The sequence below is a fragment of the Arvicanthis niloticus genome, chromosome 4 (genome assembly GCF_011762505.2).
Source record: "Arvicanthis niloticus isolate mArvNil1 chromosome 4, mArvNil1.pat.X, whole genome shotgun sequence".
Lineage (NCBI taxonomy): Eukaryota > Metazoa > Chordata > Mammalia > Rodentia > Muridae > Arvicanthis > Arvicanthis niloticus.
Window position 1 is genome coordinate 96306636 of NC_047661.1, and position 22704 is coordinate 96329339.

A 22704-nucleotide genomic window follows, 5' to 3' on the forward strand; every position below is an offset into this window, starting at 1 on the left:
AACCCTAGACTCTTCTAGCTTGTCAACTTAGTGCGTTCAGATAGTATGGAAATGGGTTTAATTATTTTGTGCCTCGAAGCTCTTTCCCTCCCTTTAAAGACCATTATGTTGTATATAGCTCCAAGGCCTCCAAAGGGGAGATGCCTATTTTTGCAGATCTATAAGCATTTGATTTCAAGCAGTAAATTGAATGACTGTTTATATTCTGTGATCTTAAGCTTGAGAACATGCATTTCCAAAACACACGGTTGAAAATTCCATCAAGGTATGACCCTCTCTTGATCTGAGACCCACTTCTTCCTAAAGCCACCCAGGCAAATACATTTGTAATATTTGTGTGCTTAACTATGCATGTCTTCTACAGGGTTCACTCGCTGCCATGACACTCAATCAAAGCACCTAGAGTGGGAGGGCCATGACCAGAGTCCGCATGAAGCAGAGCAAGTACCAAGGAGAGCGCTGGGTGATCACCAGGTAAACTGAAGGTTACTTATCACTCTCCAAAGATCCTTGGCACCTACTCTCTGCTCTGCGCGGAAAGAAAGCACTTGTCTGTTGTGTGTTAAGTGGCTGGTTCTGTGATTTGTCTTTCAGAATTGGAAATAGAACAGCCATTTGGAAGATCTGGGCAGGAAGCTACAGAGCACAGCTTTGGAGCCTTCTTTAGGGAAATCGAGTTATGGATTTATGGTCCCGGTCAAGCTCAGCCCAGCCCTAGCCAGGGGCGGGCTCCGCAGCAAGAGTTCTTTCTGGTGGTGGCGGCGGCGGCGGCAGCGGCAGCAGTGACAGCGGTAGCAGAGGCAGAGGCAGCGGCAGCTTGGCCCTCTGACTCTCTTCGGTGACGGGTATTCTTGGGTGGATAATACGGATTACGTTGTTATTGCTTAAGAATACGCGTAGTCGAGGAGAGTACCAGCGGCAGGCGGGCAGCAGCCGCCCCTCCCAGCCCACCAGCTGGCCACTAAAAGCTCCCGGTTGCCAAGGTAGCACTTTTTATGTTTTCTTTTCCTCGGGTGGTTTCGTTCTGGATCTTCTTGGCACCTTTGGTGACCCAGACCGCTTTTAGAAGAAAAGGGGGGGGGGGGTTGCGCGCCGGGGTTGGGGGCGGGGGGGCAAGGCGGAGGAGAAGGGAGGAGAGAGGCGGAGAAAGGAAGAGGGTCTCTGAAGCCCGGGCTGTGGGGCCATTTGCCATTTGAGTATTGTCTCTCTCTCTCTCTCTCTCTCTCTCTCTCTCTCTCTCTCTCTCTCTCTCTCTCTCTCTCTCTCTTTTCCTCCCCCTCTCCCTCTCTCCCCTCTCCTATCTCCTATCTCCTATCTCCTATCTCCTATCTCCTATCTCCTATCTCCTATCTCCTAAAGGGCAAGGTGACAAAGTGCCGATCTGAAAGATTCTCTAAAGTTGCAGAGGATTAGAAGGCCTGGACCAGTTTAGCTGCACCTCTGAGCACTGACCTAGAGCAAGGGAGAGGGTCGCCTGGGGCAAGCTTCGGCAAAAAGGGCGTGTCCGTGGGCGAAGGTGCCCCCGGCAAGCTTGCCCAAGCTCGTGACTTCGCGTATCTCCGGCCTGGGGCGGAGCCGGAGCCCCACCCGCGACCGGCAGAGCTGCTCAGCAAGCAGACGTGGCAATCAAGCTAGGGAAGGGGCGGGGGACAGGGGGCCGGGTCCCGGTGGAACTTTCTGATTACAAGTGTTGTGGGTCTCTGAGGAACCCCTATTTTCTTTTTGGATTCTCCGCGAAGAGGTGGAGAAGCAGGCTGGTAATCGGATTGGTTGCACTGTGGCACAGAGCTGGAACCTTTCTGAAAGAGGCTGGGGCAGGCAGTGACTGTTCAGATGTCCAGTTTCTTTGGGACACTTCTCCAGCGCTGCCTTCCCTACCTCTGCCTTTGGGATGAGTCTCGAACATCAACAAAATCAAGACATGTTCTCAGACTCGGGGTCTGCAGCAGAGGGATGAGAGGAAGAGAAAATCCTCCACTATTCTTGTCTGTTTATAATGTTAATGGACCATAAAGCAATGTGGATGCGTCCCCATCCTAGCAAGGAGCAAGCAATCGCTGGCGCGACCCCTTCCATCATACCCAGGCACTCCCGGGTCAAGCGGATCTAGCAGGAGTTTAAGGTGTTTCTTGGAGCCAGAAAATATGGTCCACCGTGGTGGAAGGCAAGGGCAGAGGCTTGAGAACTCAGCCCTGGCTGTCAGAGGACCTCTCGGCTGTGCAGTTCGCTTTTATTACTCTTTGGAGGCTGCGGGTTTCTTGGGTGGTGGCGCTTCAAAGGTGGGAGGAGAAATGCGAGACAAGAGCGATTCAGGTTCCCAGAAGGTTCCACCAAGCGCGGCTAGACTTAAGACCAGTTCTCCTCCCTTGCGCGACTCTTGCGGGTTGATTTGGCTTGAGGGACTGGCTGCTAAGAAGACTGAATTCCAGAGAAGTCGAAGCTGCTGGAGAAATGAAAGCAGCTCTTCCTTGTGGGGTTCCCGGGACCCATTCTAACCTCAGCTGCACCCAGCCACGTTCTTCCTCTGAAGTATTTACCATTCCCCTTGCAGGACTTGTATTCTCTCTACTGGGTCCTTGCCCACAAGAGCAAGCTGACCCCCACCCTCACCCCTCCCGGAAAAACTGCAGGAGCCCTTGAAAACCAGCTTTTCCCGTTTAAGATCTTTCCTTCCAGCACTAGATGTGAAATGAAAGGTCCCCCCATGCCAGACCTCTCTTTTTCTCTTCCTACCCTTATGGCCCCTAGATGAGTCCCAAGCTATCTAGACTGATAGCACTTGTGTTTGTATGTAGCTATGTTGATAAGAGAGGAAACGGGTGTGGTCCTGTTCAGACTCCTGGGAATGAGCCTGTTATCACAATGGGATGAAGAAACAAACAGAAGCTGTCTTTGCAGGCAACATTCTGTCACTATCAAGAAAAAAAATATGTAACTAAGGATCTTTCTTTCATTGTTCCAAGAACTGCCTTTCTTAGGGATCCACAGTTGGTGATTAAGGACTTTTAAATATTGTGCTTGTTAAGTATCTAACAACATTCAGTGTGTCTATGGGTGCCGTTGTTTCCCTGGAAATGAGAAAAGTAGAGAGAGGTGCTGTGCGCTAGCTGCTAGCTATGCTTGGAAAGTTAGTCTCATCCTGGTTGACTAAGTGTGGAAGGTTGAAGGGCAGACAGAGCTAAGGGCCTGGTATTGGAAGGAGAAATGGAAGATGTCATATTCCATCATGTGTTGTGGGAATAAGCAAGATCTTTTTTGGAAAATAAGCTATTTCATTCAGTTCTTTGGCACTGGCGCTTCAGCTCATGATTGAAATCGCTTCATAAATGAATAATAAGTTTTAGAGTGGGATAATAGGAATTGAAAGAGAAAGGAGCCTTTTCTCATGTTATGACAAATGAAGTGTTTTGATTTTCTTCTGATGGTGTGGTTTAAATTTTCTCTTGAAGAATTATTTACTTATAAAAGTTTCCATTAGGTGTCAGTCTGACTGAACTGGTTGCTGTTTTAGATTATTGGGGGTGGGGGCATTTCCCCAATCCAGGCATTTTAAAAGAAAGGACAAATCAACCCAAACTTTATTAACTGGACATGACTGTGATCAATTGTTTTTGTAACCAGACAGCCTATTGTTTTCTGATCAGAAGGCACAGTTTTTAAAATTACCTCACAATTAGCCACTCAGTACTTTTACACTATCTGTATTTCTAGCCAGCAGAAAAGAAGTGTAGAGTGCTTGTTCATAGGTTTCATATTAGAACACAGACATACTAAGTAGTCATAATCATTTTTTCCATTAAGGTCCATGTTCGAGAAGAATAAGCATCATCTTTTAATATTTGCTTTGCCTTAAGAAATGAAGAGAACTTCTATTTTCTTAAGAGATTGTAGGTAATGCTTAGATTCTTTGTTTGCTGGATAACATCACTTCTGGTATAATGAAAGGAAATGGAAAAAAAAACTTACGAATGCTTCTTTCATCATTAGTTTTTCTTTAAACAAGACTGACTAAATGCTCAAAATACTGTAGCCGCAATGCATGGTTTGTTGATGAGAGCATTGGAATATACCATCCGAGTGTGTATTATATCTGTGAACACTCATTTCGCTTTGTAATACATAACATTCATAAGCAGGTGTAAGAAAGATCATCTTGCTTAATTATTTGCTACTGAATCTCAGGTAAGGAGTCTGACAGAAACTGAATTTTACAAAGAACTTGTTTATTTTCTTCTCTGTGGTTGTGAATTGTGTTCTGGTGTTGCTATTTACACAAAATTTCAGGGAACTTGAACTCAGAACTATAGATGCATAGACGTTCATTATGATTCCTATGTTAACACACCAAGAGAAAAATCCTGTTGTATGAGTGACTTTCACAAAATGAACTATTCAGAAACTAGTCACATTCCAGGACCAAGATATTTTCTGAAGCCATTTTTAACCTAGAACAAATTCCTGGTATCACACTAGTGTGAATCTAGAACCGAAGCTCCTGACTACAGTCTAGACAAACAAAAGCATCAAGAAAGTAGCATGGTAGGAGTGGAAAATTCCATAAGTTGTGTTATTTTTTTCTCTTATTATATTTCATTTTGGTGATGGTAAATTTTCAACAGAAAAAATAGAAAATGTATGTGAATGTGATGGAAAAGGCAGGAAATATTTTGTACTTTGTACAGAACAGAGGAGAACGATAAGGCCATAGAAGAGACAACAGGAAAGTGAGGACCACATTTATTCGCCATCTTGTTGATACTAAACAGATGTAGACATCATTTGTATCAGAAATGATAAAATGCTATTTTCAGAATGTTAGATAGCCATGCATTCTACAGAGTAAATTTGCTTTAAAAACATTACTAATGACCTCAGAATACTTGAAGCCTTTCTTAGTTGTAGCTACTTATACAATTATAAATATAAATGATAAGTAAGTTTTAAGTAACACATTTTATAGTAAAATTTCTTTGTGTGTGTGTCAGACACACAAGAGAGAGAGAGAGAGAAAGAGAGAGAGAGAGAGAGAGAGAGAGAGAGAGAGAGAGAGAGAGAGAGAGAGAGAGAGAGAATTGTTTGTTTTCTCCTAGGGTACGTGTATGTTAAGTCATTACTTAGAAGCCTTGAATTGAATTGAAAAACACTTCATAACATTTTGAAGGAAGGTGTAAAATAAACCTTGCCACTAAAAGCATGGTAATCAATACACAAAAGTATAAGACAAAAAGAAAAATTGAAAAGTTTTACATTTTTCTGAAAAGTGTTTTGAATTGATTAAGCAGCTGGTTATTGAGTGAAGAGTAGCAATAAAAGAAACACACTATGATATTTTCATTGCTGTCCAGGTGTCAAATCTGTGACTAAACTTCATAAATCAGAATTCTGTTATATCCTGATTAATTATGATGTAAGTTAAGTAAGAGAACCTGATCTTCAAAGACATTTAAAATATATAATGATATCTGTACAAGGATTTGTGAAAATATATTTTTAAGGTATCATACAACTCTACAGTATCGTAGCATATTCACATATATCAGGATAGCTGAAATCGAAAGTTTTTTCAAATCTAAAAATCCACTCTTCCATTAAGTCAATATTCAATTCTAAGAATGTAAAACAAGCCTTTTTACATTTGTTTTGTTGCCTTGAAAGTAGTCCTGAGTCTCCCCCCTCTTAACTTCAGACTAAAAGGACAGAATCATAATCTAATTACTAACTCTGTATTCTTGATTCATATACAGTTTGCATCATGGTACACTCCAAAGTTATGGCAGAGTATATAATGAAGGCAACAGTTACATAATTCAAAAGTAGTACCTATCATATTTACAGCTTGAATGAAGTATAGATGATACAATTTTTGTCACAGTTGTATGTCATTAGAAAATTAATAATTTCTGAACTTTTGTTCTTATCATTGTTATCCTACATATTAATAAAAATTAATGATGCCCTTTTTTCTTATTGAGCATGTATGATCAACTTGAAGGCTAGCTCAAACAAGTCACAAATTTAAAGTTTCTAATTAATTAATTAATAATTTATCAGAAAGTACCATTAGAAGAATTATTTCCTACAAAATAGAAATGTATTAGGAGAATATTTTAAATTATGTGGGTAGGTTTTCATATAGCTGTCAAAGCATTAATGTTACAGTATGATTCTGAACTGAGGTTTACACATAATTTGTTTTCATAGCTATTACTTTAACAGGCTTTGATTGTGTTTACAAAGCAAGGTAAATCAAAGAATTAAGCTCAAAGTTAAGTCCTATGGAAAACCTTCAGACTTATTTTTTTTAATTTTTATCATATTTATCATAGGAAAACAGTATGTTCTATGCTGGAAATGACTTTAGAATAAAAACTAGAAAATCTTCCTCTGAACTCAGACTTTGTAATGAACAAGAATCTGGTCACTATGGCTCCTTGATCCTGACTGGCCTCTTCAGTAGCAGATGTCTGTTTACACTCCCTCAAGGCCTTCAATTTCTAAGGCTTTCAGAATCCAATATAAAAAGGTAAAACCAGCCTTTTAAAACTTTTGTCTGAATCTTACTTTTACTTTCACATATAGATGAGCTGCAGATGAATGCTATAACTGAGATGTTTAAGAGCTACTGAGAAACATTTATTGCAGACAAAAGTTGATCATCTATATTTTTACTTGATTGTTTTCACTTAATTATTAAAACATGAAGCAAATGGTAAATTCTCAAAACATTTTTACCCTGGGCTTGTTATTTGTTTATGTAAGAAAAAACGATGTTAAAAAAATTTTAAAGTTTATTCTAGTGTGTTATCTTGTAAGTTCACTTATCTCTGTGTACATAATGATATGCTAGACACTCCCTAAACAATAATAGTCTCAGTAGTATTTCTGCCTAATGAGAACAAATTGTAAGCAACTTTGTTCAAAATAACAAATATACATACACACAAACACACACATACACATATGTGTATATACTTTGTGATATATATACATATACATACATACATATATAGATATATAGAGTAAGCACTCAGCTTTGTAAAAAGTTTATACTTTTAAATTTAATTATATTTTAAAAGTATATGCTGTTAAATTTAATTATATTAAATATTTTGTTTATATATCAATATTTGTGTGGAAAATTTACCTCAAATATTATGAGACAAATTTTTATGGTAACTACTACACCATCTGACACATAGTAGGTATTCAAAAATATAAATTAATTTACTGAAAGCATTGTTTTTAGGATATATGTTGATATCAGTGTCATATGTTTTCCTTATGTGATAACATTGTAAAAGTAGCTATTTTATAAAATTGGCTGTGGTATGGAATGCATTTAAGTTAAATGTTAATATAACTCTAATCCACAAATTTGCTTACAAATTTGCACAAGCAAATACTCATTTTTCTCTGTCATACACAAACCTCATGTAATTTAAAATCTATAAAGACATTTTATTCAAACTTGACTTATTTGATAAATTCCAAATAACACTTTAATCTACTATAATGGAAAATCATTTCATGTGCTCATCACCTACTGTACTTTATTTAAAATTAAAACCATAACTACCTGCAATATTCATAAACTTTAACTGTCAATCAATAGAGGTATACATTACATAGTATAATAATTACATTTCCATAGCTTAGGGCTCTGCACAATTATTAAAATGTTTTTTTCCACTTATTAGGAAAGCAGACTAAATTATCACTTCTTTTGATAGCAGTGACATTTCTGAGTATCCCAAGCACAATAATTATAAGTTTACTGCTAATCTCAAAGAATATACCCATTCTCTAAAAATGAAGACAATATACGTTGTCAACTATTGTTTCAGTTGCATCATTTTAAAACTGTCCAATGTAGGTCAATAATATTATAAAGCATGTCCACTTAAAACATGGAGGATAGTTTTAAAAGTTTGCACAGAGCTTTCAGTAACAACTGATTTCACTGAGCTGCCTGGGAGCAGAAACATAAGGCTTTAAAAGCTTTTATTTGTCCTTGTATTAGAATGTATCCTGGTCCTTTCTCATGGTGAATATAGTTATCCAAACGCCAGCTGATGGGCAAATGAAAGCATAGAAAAAAGAATAAGAATGTTTACCACAAACAGGACTTTGTTATCTGTGGATGTTATATTTATTAAAAAGTAGTATCCAGTGTTATTCTTTGAAGACAATTTCACATTTGGATATGGAAATTTGTGTAGACAACAACTGAATTTGACAAGAGTTGAGGGACACAGATCATGATAACAATATTCAGGAAGTGGACTGCATAAAAGAATCTGAAGGTTGTGGTGACATATTTAACAAGACAATAAGGAATTGCTGCAGAATCTTTTATTGATAAGGTTAATAATTGGCATCAATACACCTTAGAAAAAACACGAATTCCAGGAAACTTTAGAAATCAATGTTTGACATTATTTTAATCCAATGTCTCTTTTTCTGGCGGTAATGGGCAATGGCTAATCTTCAGTTTATATAATTTATTGGTGTAGAAAGAATTACTTCATAATATGAATGTAAGTGATATTTGAATGTTCTTGCTGTTTTTATTTAAGCAGAAATTCACATCGTCGTAGATAAAACTTCACATCCAGTAAAATCTGAATCATCTGTATGTACAATGGGACTAGCTTGCATATTATAAAAATTCCTTCTGGCAGAATAACTCAATGTTTCTCAAATCACAGGAAACATCATCTCTCTGAAAAGGCAAACTTAGCTAAGGGAGGGTGTACATTCAAACAAAGACTTTTTATTTTAATCATTTTATTCTACTGGAAAACATGTGTTACATTTAAATCACACTTTTGATAGCAGGTAAACTAGGAAGACTTCTAAGACTGTCATAGCAATGTTTCCTGATATAATGTGCAGGTACTTGTGTTTTATGATTTTAGTTTTTCTACCCAGTGCATTTGGTTTAGCTTTTAGGGAGGAAGACTATTTACTAATTAACATATGTAAAGATACAGAAGGTTGATACTCTTCTTACTACAGTGTAACCTTTATTTGCTGAGAGACAGAATGTGTTCTTGGTTGCTTATTTTCTTCAGATATCACCATTTCTCAGTCTCTTATCCACACAGAATTCAAAATTTCATGAGTTTAGGATAGGCATGAAATAACCTCACAATTTATTTCCATGATAATACCTCTACCATATAATATAGTTCCCAGATTTTACTTATGAAGCTCTCATGCTATAAAACTAAAAGAACATCTTCATGGCAGCCTGCATAATATACTGAATTTGTATAAGTTCCTTGTTGAAGCCATGCTTCCAAGATAACAGACGAAATTTCAATGCAAATTGTTCCTGACAACATTGCCCTTCTTAGTGTTTGATATAAGTTCCTCTATGTTTTTATATACGTCATACATACAACTCTAAACATTTTAAGCTCCTAGATCACCTATACAGGTGTAAATACACCAAATATTTGAAAAGATCTGTAGTGTGCTTAGACTTAAGAATTTCCAAAGTCTAAGAAAATTTTATAGGCTAAATTTTAAAAAGTAGAGACACACTTTTTAATGAATTGATTTAAATCTCTTACTCTAATAGCAAGTGTTTTTACTAAATCAACAATATTTAACCATGATGAAGTCAACTTATCAAACTTTAGAATGAAAGTCCTGGTCAGGAGAATGGACTGGTAAATATTTTGTACATGGAGAGAATTTAAAATAAGGTTATTAGTATCAATACAATGATGTTTGTATACAAAAGAATATAAATAAAATCATGTGGCCATATGTGCGCGTGTGTGCGTGCGTGTGTGTGTGTGTGTGTGTGTGTGTGTGTGTGTGTGCTGAGATAGGATTTTGCTGATGTGGTTCCAACTGGCCTCAAATTCAAGATTCTCCTGCCTCATCATTTCCAGATTCTGAGAGTATAGGCATGAACCACTCACCTAACTTAAAATCCACTTTTAACGTACAATGTATAATTAAAATTACTCTCCTTATGTTAAAATTTGTAGGTATTCAAAGCTTTCTTGCTGAATAAAGTAAGACAGATTGACTCTTGGAATAGATCAGAGTCAAAATAAAATTCCCAATTTTACAAAGCACTTGCTTACTTCTGCTGTGCCATTTATGACAGTTGCATGGGGCTCTGCCACAGCAGGCATATATACAGACTACCTGTAAGTGTTTAGCATTTTGAGGGCTCTGAGGGTGATTCATCTCTATGTGGTCGCCCAACTTAAAAAAACAAATTGTTTTGTTATTATATATGAAAGACTATTGTCTGTGGTCAGATAACATGTCACAAGTGGATATTCACTAGGAAAATGTATGGAGTAAGTAGGTATTTTTTGCCAAGACTAAAGATTGCTAGAAAAGGTTATTGTTTGTTACGTGATAACTGCAAATGATTATACCCCTTAATTTTCTAATTTTAAAACAAACAAAAATTTAAAAATTGAAAATGTGAAGGCAAAGAAAAAGAGATTAATGGGGTTTTTTTCCTATTTACATTGATGCAGGATTTAAAGTCCTACAATGGCCACAGTGTCTGTGAGAGATCACACCTAAAACAATCACATTTCTGTCCACAAAAAGATGTTTTAGAGAGTCACATAAATTTGCTCAAAACTAGAATATGTTAAAATGTGGAGAAGATAGCTTTCAATCCTCAAACCAGCTAATTAAGGTGCCTCTGAACAGCGTACAGTTTTAAGTTAACAGTAATTAATACAGCCAGCTTGGAACCTTGGGAAGCTAAAGCCAGCGAGTGCTTTTTGGTTCACTTGAGAGGATGCAGTTTGATTGCTGGCGCCAGTAAACAGGTTGGGAATTGTCAACATTGTAATTAGCAGCAAGTTCCTGGATTCTCAGCCTGCCAGACTAGTGGGCTGGTGCCTAGAGCAGTTGCCCCATGGGGGAGAGGGAAAAACAAAGGAAGGGAATTTGAGCAACCTTGTCATGCTCTGCCAGCATATGCCACTGGACCAATGTTGTTCTTGGCAAAGGTCTATTTTAAGACATCTAGCAGTGGTTTCCACAAAATATGAAAACTCACCATAGCAACCAAAATGGCAAGCGTCTCTAGGAACATTCTCTTGATTGGATGGATTTCGGGTCAAACTGCATTTGGAGCTATATCGCTTTGTGTGTACAATCCTCTATGCTGTGTGCACTATGGCTATTAACAGTCTGGTTAAAAGGGTTAAAATCTGTTTTGGCAGCAATCCTGAACTCGCCTGCCGAAAAGCCATCAAAGACTAAGGTTATGCAAACCTTATTAACCCTTTGTGAAGTACAAATAAAAAGGAAATGTCAACTTTAATACCACCGAGAATCCAATCTTCAGGACTTAAATGATAATTTCTGTGTAGTATTCTTAATTTAATGTCATGTGATCATTGTGGAGAAGGGTAATCAGACTTAAAATTCAAGCAGCATTTAGGCACTTTCTAAGACTAAAAGTATATTCATAGAGCTTATATATAATATTATAGGAAGGGTTTGGAAGCAGAAAAGGAAAGAAAGATACAATATTAGTTTATAAACTCAACAATAAAAATGTCAAAAATTAAAAACAGCAGAAAACAAACTCCCCAATTAAAAGAAAGTTTACATACAGTTTCAGCCCAAACAAACAATTAGAGCAATTTATAAAATGTACATACTCCCCCTCTTTATCTCGTGTGTGTGTGTGTGTGTGTGTGTGTGTGTGTCTGAAATTTCAACAGCCTTATGGCAGCAAAGAATATGTAACCTCTGGCTAGCCACAGATCAAGTCTCTTTCTACCTTGTGAAAGTACAGGAAGAAATACATTTACTTAGTAAGTCAACTTTACCTTTCAGTCCATAAAAGCTCAAGGTTGTTTAATAGTACTAAAAATTCACATAGTAATCCCCATGTCCCAGGAATAACTATTTGAGAAGTTCTTGCTTCATCCTGGGGACAGTGTGTAGTAGAGAAATTTAATAATCCCAGTTCTGGGAAGGCTGGGGTAGGTCGATTTTTAGGGATGCCTGGACCATCAGCCTAGTCTACTTCATTAGTTCCAGGCCAAACACTGTCACACAAAATAAGATGAATGGTTCCTAAGGAACGACACCCAAAGTTAATATGCAGTTTCTTCATGTATAGGCATGTGCACACACACACACACACACACCCAAATGCTTAGAATCCTTAGGATCTAAAGATCTTGTAGACATTCTGTTTTCATTAAAATATGTGAAGGAATCTTCATAGAGAAAACAAGTTGGATAGAGACAAGCAAAATAGCATTCTCTACTGTAAAATGATTTTAAAAAATAAATAAAACGTTCCTAAATGAACCAATGTGCTATGTTAAGCAATTGCTATGTGCTACTTTCTCCAGGTGGATTATAAACTATGAACACACCACACCACACCACACACACACACACACACACACACACACACACACACACACACACACGGCTTGGTATATCTGGCACCCAGGTGTCTGGCACAGCATTTAGCAGACTCCTTTGTGGGCTGAACGATTACTCATATTTGTTGGAAAGAGTACAGTTTCCAATACTTCTCCCCAGTCAAATTCACATCGGAGGGAATGAGCAACATGATTCGTATCCACTCTGAGGAATGCTTCACAATTATTTATTATTTTCAGCAAAATTAGATGCTTACAGGTGGTCCCATAATGTGCCTTCAGGCATACAACCTGCTGTAAAATTTTAAGTTACATTAACTTAGCAGTATGTTGTCTCATAACAGCAGTTCAGTCTGTGCAGGAGAGAGTGGAGAAGAGAGCAAAACTGAAGCCTTTCCTGCCTCCAGTTTCCCCTTCTGTCTGCTGTTAAGGACTTGGAAGCAGGAACGCTAGGATGCTCTGGTGGGCAGAGCAGATCAGACAGGTTGTTGCAAGCACCAAAATCTCATTTGTGTCTTACAGGCAGTGTGGTGGTTACTGTGTCAATATTTTCAAAATACAAATAGCAAAACTTTCCTTTTTGTGTTTGCCTTTTGTTTCTGAAATTAAGAAGCTCTAAGTGACTTATGTTAATAGAGGGAACTGTCAGTAGGGATGTTTCCGTGATCTACCAGGGAGAACACTTGAGCTTTAGACATTTGAGAGGACACTGCTATTGCACACACTGCCCTGTCCCATCATTCTACGTGTTGGGTCATCTCTCCTGGGCATGCAGCTAAGCAGTCATTGGGAAGTGAAAGTAATACAAAATAATTTTGTCACTGCATACTTGTCCTTCCTCTTAAATGGAGCTTCTACCAATGAATATATAGAGTTCATCACCCCTAGGTGTTTTAAGACAAATATCTGAACTAAAGAGAAAGAAAAAAAAAAAAAAACAGCAAAGTGCCTACACCCCCAAAGATTTTATCCTAGGCCATAAAACTCCTAGTTTTATGGAGGGTTCTAAGAAGAACAAAATACAACCTTAACCATTTCTAGACTCATTACATATTAAATATATTACCAGTAACAAATGCTATGTCTATTTGAAAGAACACCAGTGTGTTGATCACAGTGGTGCTCACCCTTAATCCCAGGACAAGCAGAATAGAGACAGGCATATATCTGTGAGTTTGGGGTCTGATTGGTCTACATATTGACTACCAGGCAAACCAGAGCCACACAATAATACCCCATCTCACAGAAAAATAATGTGTGCAAAGTTTTCTACATCATTAAAGACTACACAAGAAAACACTCTTTCATGCAGAAGCAGATTTTTGCTGCAATAGTAAAGACACAGGCAAAATAATTAAACTGTAGCCAATATGATGCCAATTGAGTTTATCTGTCCCAATGCAACATTTGGCCTCAATAACCTTTACATTTTTCAACAATTCACTATAATGCTGAGATAAAGCAACGTGTGTAACCAAGAGTTAGAATGCCTTTCAGAATACATCAATAAGTATCTGTCCCACATTGTCTATTCAGAGGCATGCATTCAGATCTACCAACATTTATTAAGTACCTAACATATACCTGGCATTTTTTTTTTAACTTCCAGGATTACCATGGAATAATGAACAGACTTTGTCCTTAAAGCATTCATGGCTTATAAGACTTCTCAGAACCAAGCTGTTACAGGCTCTGTGTGGGGTTCAAAAGAACGCAAAGCCATAGCTCCCTTTCGAGGAACTTACTATGTTCAGCTAGTGGCAAATATTAAATGGTACGGGGTGATTGTTGCTGGGGTCGCTAGTCACCAACAGACACTTACACATCATAGATACAACAAAAAAACAAAAGTCTTTTCTAGGAACAGATTTGTCTTTCCTTTTTCCCTTCTAGCATTCATGCAGTCTTTCAGAAAGGAAACCAAGACAACGCTAAATAGGACAAAGAGAAAGTATAGCATTTTTTCTCTCACATAAAAGCTTTATTTTTATATTAGCAATTTTGTTATGATCACAATCTTAATAATTATAGAATCACTGCTTCTATTGATTTTATTTTTAAATCAAAACTAAAGTCATATTTTATGCAACACTGACCCAAATATTTTATTCTCTGTGTAGATTCACAATCGGAACAATTAGAACTTAGTATTAGCTATAATAATAGATACTTTTCAATAAAAAAAATCATGACTTGACTGACTTGAAAACACCTCTATTTGGGAAGTAAATCACCACACAGTTCCCTTTGTTTTGGAGTTTATTCACACTCAACTTACATAATGCTCATATTATTTATAGAGTACATTGTTACTGATATCTTTGGATTTATGATAATATGAGTGGAGTTGAGTATTTTCCAGGATACAAACTTATTTTTGATTTAATTTATAATTATTTTGGTTGGAATAGTTGCCCACATTTTATTCTGGTGTTTCACTCTATCACATGTTAACAGGTTGGATAATCAGCTTGTCCTAGTACAAGGTATATAATATTGAGTAGAAGGAGAAGGATGTGGAGGGTGATAAAGGAAGAGGGAGAGGGCAGAGGGAGAGGGGAGAGTGAAAGAGAAAGATTATGCTAAGTATGGAGGATTAAAAACTCTCTTATTTATCTAACAGAATTTTAAAATCTTAATATAAGAGAATAGCTGGGATGGAATTCTTTGCATGTTAACAAAATTCTCACCTAATAAAGTAGCATAAACTACACTTCCTTAGTATGTGTATTAGAAGTTCATTTAATAACAATGTAGTAAAAAAGATGCTCAATGGCGAAAGGGATGTTATTGGTTAAGTCATTATATCAGGTCTTTATTACGGGAGTTATTGAACTGAAGTCCTGTGGTGTGTTCTTCAGATGAAGACCATGTGATTTAAATTTTCATGTAAATACTAGATGTGAAAAGCCTAGACTTCTTAAAACATAGTTTCCATATGCAAGGAAGAAGGGTGATGACAAAGTTCAGGCAGTAGTCTACCTGCCAAGCATGGATGAGATCTCAGGTTCAATCCCCTGCACCACAAACAGACAGACAAACAAACAAGAATTAATATTTCAACGACTTGTTTCTTGTTTATAATGTAACTTAAAATCCGAAAGAATGATGGAATGGTGAATACATCACTCTCTATTTTAAGATGATGAGTCTGCCTTAGACTTCTTAAGTGTTGGCTTTTGTGTTTAACTGGAATAAGAAAGTTAAGTTGTCTTGGAATTAATGTGGAAGTGACTGATTGACAAATGTAGCTGGATTTTTTCTATCTAAATTGTATCTTTTCCCCTTAAGCAGTCTTCTTGTACATGTCATAATATCAACTGAGTCACAGGCATGACAAAATGCCAGAATCTTTTTTGAAAACCAAGCTATTTTTTTCAATGATTTATTTTTATTTTACATACATTAGTGTTCTGCTTGTGTGTGTGTGTGTGTGTGTGTGTGTGTGTGTGTGTGTGTGTGTGTGTCAGATATCCTAGTACTAGATCTATACACAAGTCTGAGCTGCCATCTGGGTGCAGTGAACTGATCATGGGTTCTTTAGAAGAGCCTCTGGTGTTCTCAACTGCTGAGCCATCTCTCCAGCCCCTAATGCCAGAATCTTTGACAGAGATTTGATGATCATATTTCTTAATTAAAAAAAATCAGTCTTTACTGATATGTAAAAACATGAAGCCAATGATCTGAAAGCAGAAAGCTCGAAGAATGGTATAAAATACTAAATACTAATTTACATAGCTTTTTCATGTCCAACTTTGATATACTGATATAATCTCTAAGAATGTATCTCTCAAACGTTATGTTTTTACACTTACTCATTAGTAGTGAGCTAGTCGTGCCACTAACGTATAATTTATCTTTGCTCTGAAATATAATCCCAACCTAAGTGTGGGAGCAAAAATCTACTTTTAAAAATAGCAATATGTCCCTTTTCACAGTAGATACGAGCATCACTGTTCAAACTTGAGCACTAAGGTTCGAGCCACAGTACTCGAACATTCTGTGCACACATACACACTCGATTTTGATAGCGCAATTGTCAAGAGTCATGTAAGAAACCCAAGGTAGCTGAGTTCCTAGACAGGAGTGGGTGGGTGAGTGAGCGCCCTCATAGAAGCCGGCAAGGGAGGATGGGAGAGGGGATTTCCACAGGTGAAACTTGGAAAGGAGAAAACATTTGAAATGTAAATAAATAAAATATCCAATAAAAAAAAAAGAAGATAAAAAAAAAGAAACTCAAGGTATTCTTATAGACAGAAAAAGAGCTCCCCTCTTTTGACAGTTAACATTTGAAGATTAAGCACATAAGATTAACCAGAAATGATAATAAAACCATTTTAGTAGGCCTATAACTTAATAGATTCTGTTTTAAATTTAAATAGACACTAATTTAATGGTTACTGTGTTAGTCCTTTAAACAAGGGGAATATTAGCTGTAAGAATGATTCAAATTAAGCAGCAAGCAGCTTCTGTTTACTCAGAGAAGATACTTAAGATGCAGAAATGTCAAAATCATCCTACTGTTGCCTTGTAGTTTTAGTGATGGTTTCAGTTTATTTTTGTTGGATGGTGTGCTTCTAGACGTTCACTTACCATTCTGTTATGATGATTCATATATGCTTTTCATGTGAAGACTGTTATTTGAAGCATTCTATGAAAGGAAAGTCGGATTGTAAACTTCATTAATTCGTAAATTACATTGTGATCTTCTCAAGAAATTTACAGTTGTTTTAACCTACGAATTGGCACGTGATAGTCCTGTACTGCCAATAACCTTATAAACATGAGTTGAATTTATTGTAAATTATTGTCTTGAAAACTGGAAGTTATTAAGTATACGATTCTTATCAACAATAAAACAATAGCTTAACATCTCTCCTCTGATTTCTCAAAGTGTTGTACAATTTGATCAAATATTTAATTAGGTATTCTTGGATTATGCTATTTTGAAAGTCTTATATGAACACAGATGACTGCTAAAAGGGAATGACAAACAATGAAACCACTAAATATGCTATTTTATACTAATTAAAAGTTTGAGTTTTAAATAGTTCATGTTTTCAGTTTTGTGAGTTCATATAATAAAGCATAATCTCTCTTTCAACATTTACTATTTATAATATACAGTGAGTGGCATTAGGAATTATTGCTAGGATTTTCAATTCTAGGATGGAAACTGTTGTAATTGCAATTATATATATATTCCATATATATATGATAAATAGATGCATTATATAATAAGACTGAATTTTAAAATAATTTTGATTTTAATATACAAATTCTAGCAAGAGTTGACCATCTTCCTGAATTGTTTTATTTCATTCTTCCTAAATTCAAAAATAATATTTAAATCGCATCTCTAAAAGATTTATTTACTTCTTTATCTTCTCTATGTGAGTCTTTTGCGTGTGCCATGTTTATATGTGTACCATGTGCATGATTGATGGCCATAAAGGTCAGAAGAGGGCTATAGGTCCACGGGGACTGGAGTTACTGAAGTGTGTGAGCTGCCAAGCAGATGCTGGGATCCTAATCCCAATCCTCCGGAAGAGCAGCAAGTGCTGTTAACAACTAGGCCACTCCTGTAGGCCTATATTGCACTTTTCAAAAGAAAAGAGTGTATGTGAAATATTAGGTTGTGCAGCGAAGATAATTGAAGGGAATCTAGGGAAGTAGATCTGAGTAAAGGTGAAAGTACACAGTGGCCACTCCCAATGCATGCCTATTATGATTTGCATATAACATAGGATGGTTTTGTTATATAGCACTTACATAGCCTGAAATGTTTCTGTTTCTGTTACTCCAGTTCTTTCTCTTTGATCCATCTCAACTGTAATGGTACAATTGGGTCACTGGTGAATTTAAGGCAAAATTATACTTTTAGCACTGACCTCAAATTACATGAAAGCAGCATACCAAAATGGTACACTGCTACAAGATCTGTTTTTCTAGATCCAATGAGGTATGTACATTGTAAGAGATACTTTCTAAAGCTAACTCAGTGATGTATGAAGCCATGAGGCTGACATGCTGGTGTAAATAACTCCACAAAAGCTAATAAAACACAAAAAAAATAGCATTTCTAGTTGCTAATTTAAACAATATTTAAATAATTCTAACCCTTTTCTATTATTCATGGTATTTGTAAAATTTAAAGATCATTAAATAAAATCCCATTTTTTGAGACACTGTCTTATATATTCTACTCTGTCTTTGGGAACTCATTATGTAGCTAAGAATGGTCTTACATTTCTGACCCTTACACCTCTACTTCCAGAGTACTAGAATTACAAGTGTGCATCACCATGCCAGGATGTGCAATGCTCTGGACATTGGCCCCAGGGCTTCTTGCATGCTAGGCAGGCACTCTTAACTGAGATAATGGAGTTGCATCCCCGTTCCTCCAAATTATCTTCATAAACAAATGAATAAGAATTAAATTTGCAAATCAAAGATCGACTATATCAAAGCATCACAATAGGATAACTCAGAGAAAAATCACCACTTAGAACATATCTGATCTCTACTGTGACTCAGTCATCTTAGCTTGATGTAGAAATAATATTAAAGCACAGAGCTATCATCTATAACCTTTTATGGATTATGCTCTGCTTTTCTTAAGAGAAACTTTAAAACAAATTGATAATATTTTTTGACTTATACCTTTAATTGTAGTTTATCCTGAATTCCTAATTTTTACCCTAGATTCTCAGGCATCTTAGAAGGATGCTTTGTATGCTAGTTAAGTATATTTAGATGCATTTAAAATCATAAATGAATGATTTTGATAATTCTCAATTGTGAAATATATACATATATATATATATATATATATATATATATATACACATATATATATATTTGGAAAACCAATGTCCATTGTATAAATCATAGGATTACTTACTTGCAATCAAAAATTTGATCTAAGTTAATTACAAACTACTTACCAAAATCATATTTGGAACTTTGAGGTGACAGGGTTTTTGTTTTGTTCTGTTTTGTTTTGTTTTGTCTTTTTGATGTTACTTTTTTATTAGTACAAAAATTAGGATTACTTTTGTACAAAACAAAGAAAAAACAGAAACCTGTATAATTTTCAATATAGGGTTTTTTGTTTTTTTTCTTTTAAAGAATTAACTTCTGCCTACCTTTTGTTTGCTTCTTTGTTGTTGTTGTTGGATAGGAAGATATTCATATAAAATTTCTTCAATGCTTATTGTAATAGAAAACTATATTAAATTTAAGTATTAAAATTCGTGCTAAGAAAAGACATTTTCTTTTGCTATTTTTTGCAGAATAAATCACTTTCTCCAGCAGGGCTATACGGCTACTTTTTTTTCTTAAACAATGCATTAAGTTTTAAGTTCCTTGAGTAGTAGATTTTGCAGAATTATTTATATATTAGTAAATGTATGTATTGAACACATCCATATCTGTACAAGTGATTTATGATGATGGTGATTCTTACATTATTAATCAGTTTTTGCTAAGGTTATTAAATTTTCCCCAAGGCATCTAATTTGAATCAACGGAGCATCTATGTGAGTTTCTCAGTAGAGAAAATTTAAAATTTCTGTTATAAATTTATGTAATGGAAATGCACCTGGTGTTCAATATGGTCTTGACTTTAGTAAGTTCTTGTGCCCTTACCCCTTTCATTTCTTGCTTCCAGTGGCCACTCTGTCGTGGTCTAACAGGAGACAGCTGAGCGCCTTCAGAGTGTCCACTCTCAGTGTACAGTGGTGCATTCCAAGCTTCACTGTGTAGCAGCGACGCTCACTGGAAAAGATGCTCCCATCTTTTCCAGGAACTTCAGTATTCAAAAGAAATTTGGAATGCATGGCCTTTAAATGTTTGTAAAATTGAGATCCTGGGTCATAAAGTTTGCTAAATATATATATTTGCCTATCTTCAAATAACACGTGGATGAATAAAAATGCTAAGGATAAGTGTTATGAACCAAAAGTGTCCTTAAACAAAACCCAAACCCAGCTCATTCGGGATGTTATTTATATCACCTCACAGAAAGTACTTTTAATACCTCATTTCTGTAAAATAGTGAGATTCTGGTTCTGAATTTGAGATATCTTGTTGATATCAAAACTAAATTTATGCTGTCCTGAAAGGTTGGGAAGAAGGCTGGCATTGTGAAATACATCTCCGTGCTCACTGAAACCCTCCACTGCTTTCTGATACTGATTTGATTAATAATAGACTCACAGGGGGGATACTACCTCCACCTCCCTCATCCTCACTCCCACTCCTACCCACCCTGCCCTCACCCTTGGTCCTAAGTCTTGGTGGATCCTGGGCCCCTGTGTAAGAAAAGACTACACTAAAATTGTCTTTTTTAAGTTGACGATAGAATTGAATTCAAAATTTAATGCTGTAAGAGATACAAGTGGTCGTTTGAGGCAGTTTCTCTTTAAAGCACCTCAGCACATTGTACTGGTTACAGTGACACACACTGACGATCCAAGTACCTTGAGGGACTTCAAAGCCAGCTTCCACTGCACTGTTAAAACTCTGTCTCAGAAAGCCGTAGGTAAACAAAAAATAAAAATGCAAATAATACTGAGGCATGGAGCTGTAAGAATCCTTCAGTCTTCAGTATGACAGGTTTTTTTTTTTTTCTCCTTCAGAAGCCCTGCAGGCAGTAATCTCTCTGAAGCTGGGGAGAAGGTCAGCATGTATGTGGTTCTTACTCATGAATTTGTCATTACGGTCATAATTATAGTGACAAAAGTGATCACTAGGAAAGTATTTCTTGTCCACATAAAGTTTACTTACAGCATTAGTATTCCTCAATCAATTGCTGGCTAGTCTTAGAAGAGTTAATTTATTAGCTACATTAAGGCTTTATTTGGCATAGAAGCAATGTTTCCGCATAACACAAGAAGATATACAATTATTTTTCTCCCTTCCGAAGTAGAAACTTGGAGCACAACTTTATGTCTAGTTATTAACACTAGTGCTTGCATTATCATTAAAATAGCTGCTTTTCCTGTTCCACGTTCACGTGCCTTTTCATTTGCACAAGGGCATGGTAGTTTCTTTTTCTGTTTAAATTTGATTACAAGACTGTTCTTGTTGTCATCCTGCAAGAAAACTTCCAGCTTATCTCAAAAAACAATCTTGTCTTCACAAGAACATCAGTTGAACCTCGAACATGCAAACTATGACTGACAATCTCTCGCCACACAGAATTGAGAATATCACCCAATTACCAAGCTCAGGATTCTCTTGCATGAGTAGGGTTAACTACTTCTAAGCCGGGTCCAGAATGGTCCTGCCCATGCAATGTGGCATTCTCCCAGGCTCAGATGAGCTCTACTCACCATGTGATTATCTCACACTGGAGTGCTGCAGATTATTTACTCTCTGGGACCGATTAACTATAAAATAATAAAATAATGTTAGTTGCAAATAATCATCATCACGCTGATAGCTATAATGTACCGAGTTCTTACTATGTTTGATGCACTATGCTCTATAGTTCATTGGTCATTATTTCATTTCACTTAGAAGGATTTTATATCCCTTATTTGTTCTTTATCCCATTGTCTAAATAAATAAAATCTTGTTTACAGATACTGTCACCTGTACCAATGCACGCAGTGCAGAATGGGCAGAATGTAAGGTTATTCTTTAACAAAAGCCTCTGTTTACTCCTTCTCTCCATCTTGCCGCTTCTGTGCCTCCTTAAAGCAGACAGCAAAGATACGTGAAGTTTACAAATGTCTCTTTGGGAATTAGCCAAAGGATATTCTATTCTTACTTCTATCTATAGCTGAAGAATTAATCGGTAAATCTTACTTTAACTTTCAACAATTAGAAGTAACACCAGAATAGTTATATATATATATATATATATATTTTTTTTTTTGCAAAGAAAATACTGTAAAGCCTCTGCCACAGGTGAAATATCATTACTAACTACTGATGAGTTTCTGTTGTGTTTGCACGGCCTCCTCTCATCTCACAGCTTCAGTCACACAACACAATTCTTATTGATACAAAAAGGAAGGTCTACACTGACCAGATCAGGGAAGCACAGAGGAAGACATGAGCTTCAGTTACTGTGGTTCAGATTGGTATGAAATTTGAATGTACCTGCACATGTTCATTATGTTACACAGATGAAAATCTGGATGACGTAAAGCAAGGTGGGCAGTGCATCCAGGACATTACCGAGTGTGTGATGAAACATAAAGTGCAGTTTCCTCCTTCAAAAAGAATACGGGAGGCAGTGTTATAAAACCCCCCAGGCAATATCAAAGAAACTAGATTTAAATATGTTAAATGT

The 22704-nt window shown here is 36.4% G+C and overlaps 1 long non-coding RNA gene across 1 annotated transcript in view; it reads left to right on the top strand.

The window, feature by feature from the left end:
- The first annotated feature begins 603 nt into the window (after positions 1–603).
- Positions 604–22704, top strand: part of LOC143442114 (uncharacterized) — a 106722-nt gene continuing 84621 nt past the window's right edge. The window contains exon 1 of the long non-coding RNA XR_013110046.1: positions 604–983. This is a non-coding gene — a long non-coding RNA (uncharacterized LOC143442114). The remainder of the gene's footprint in view (positions 984–22704) is intronic.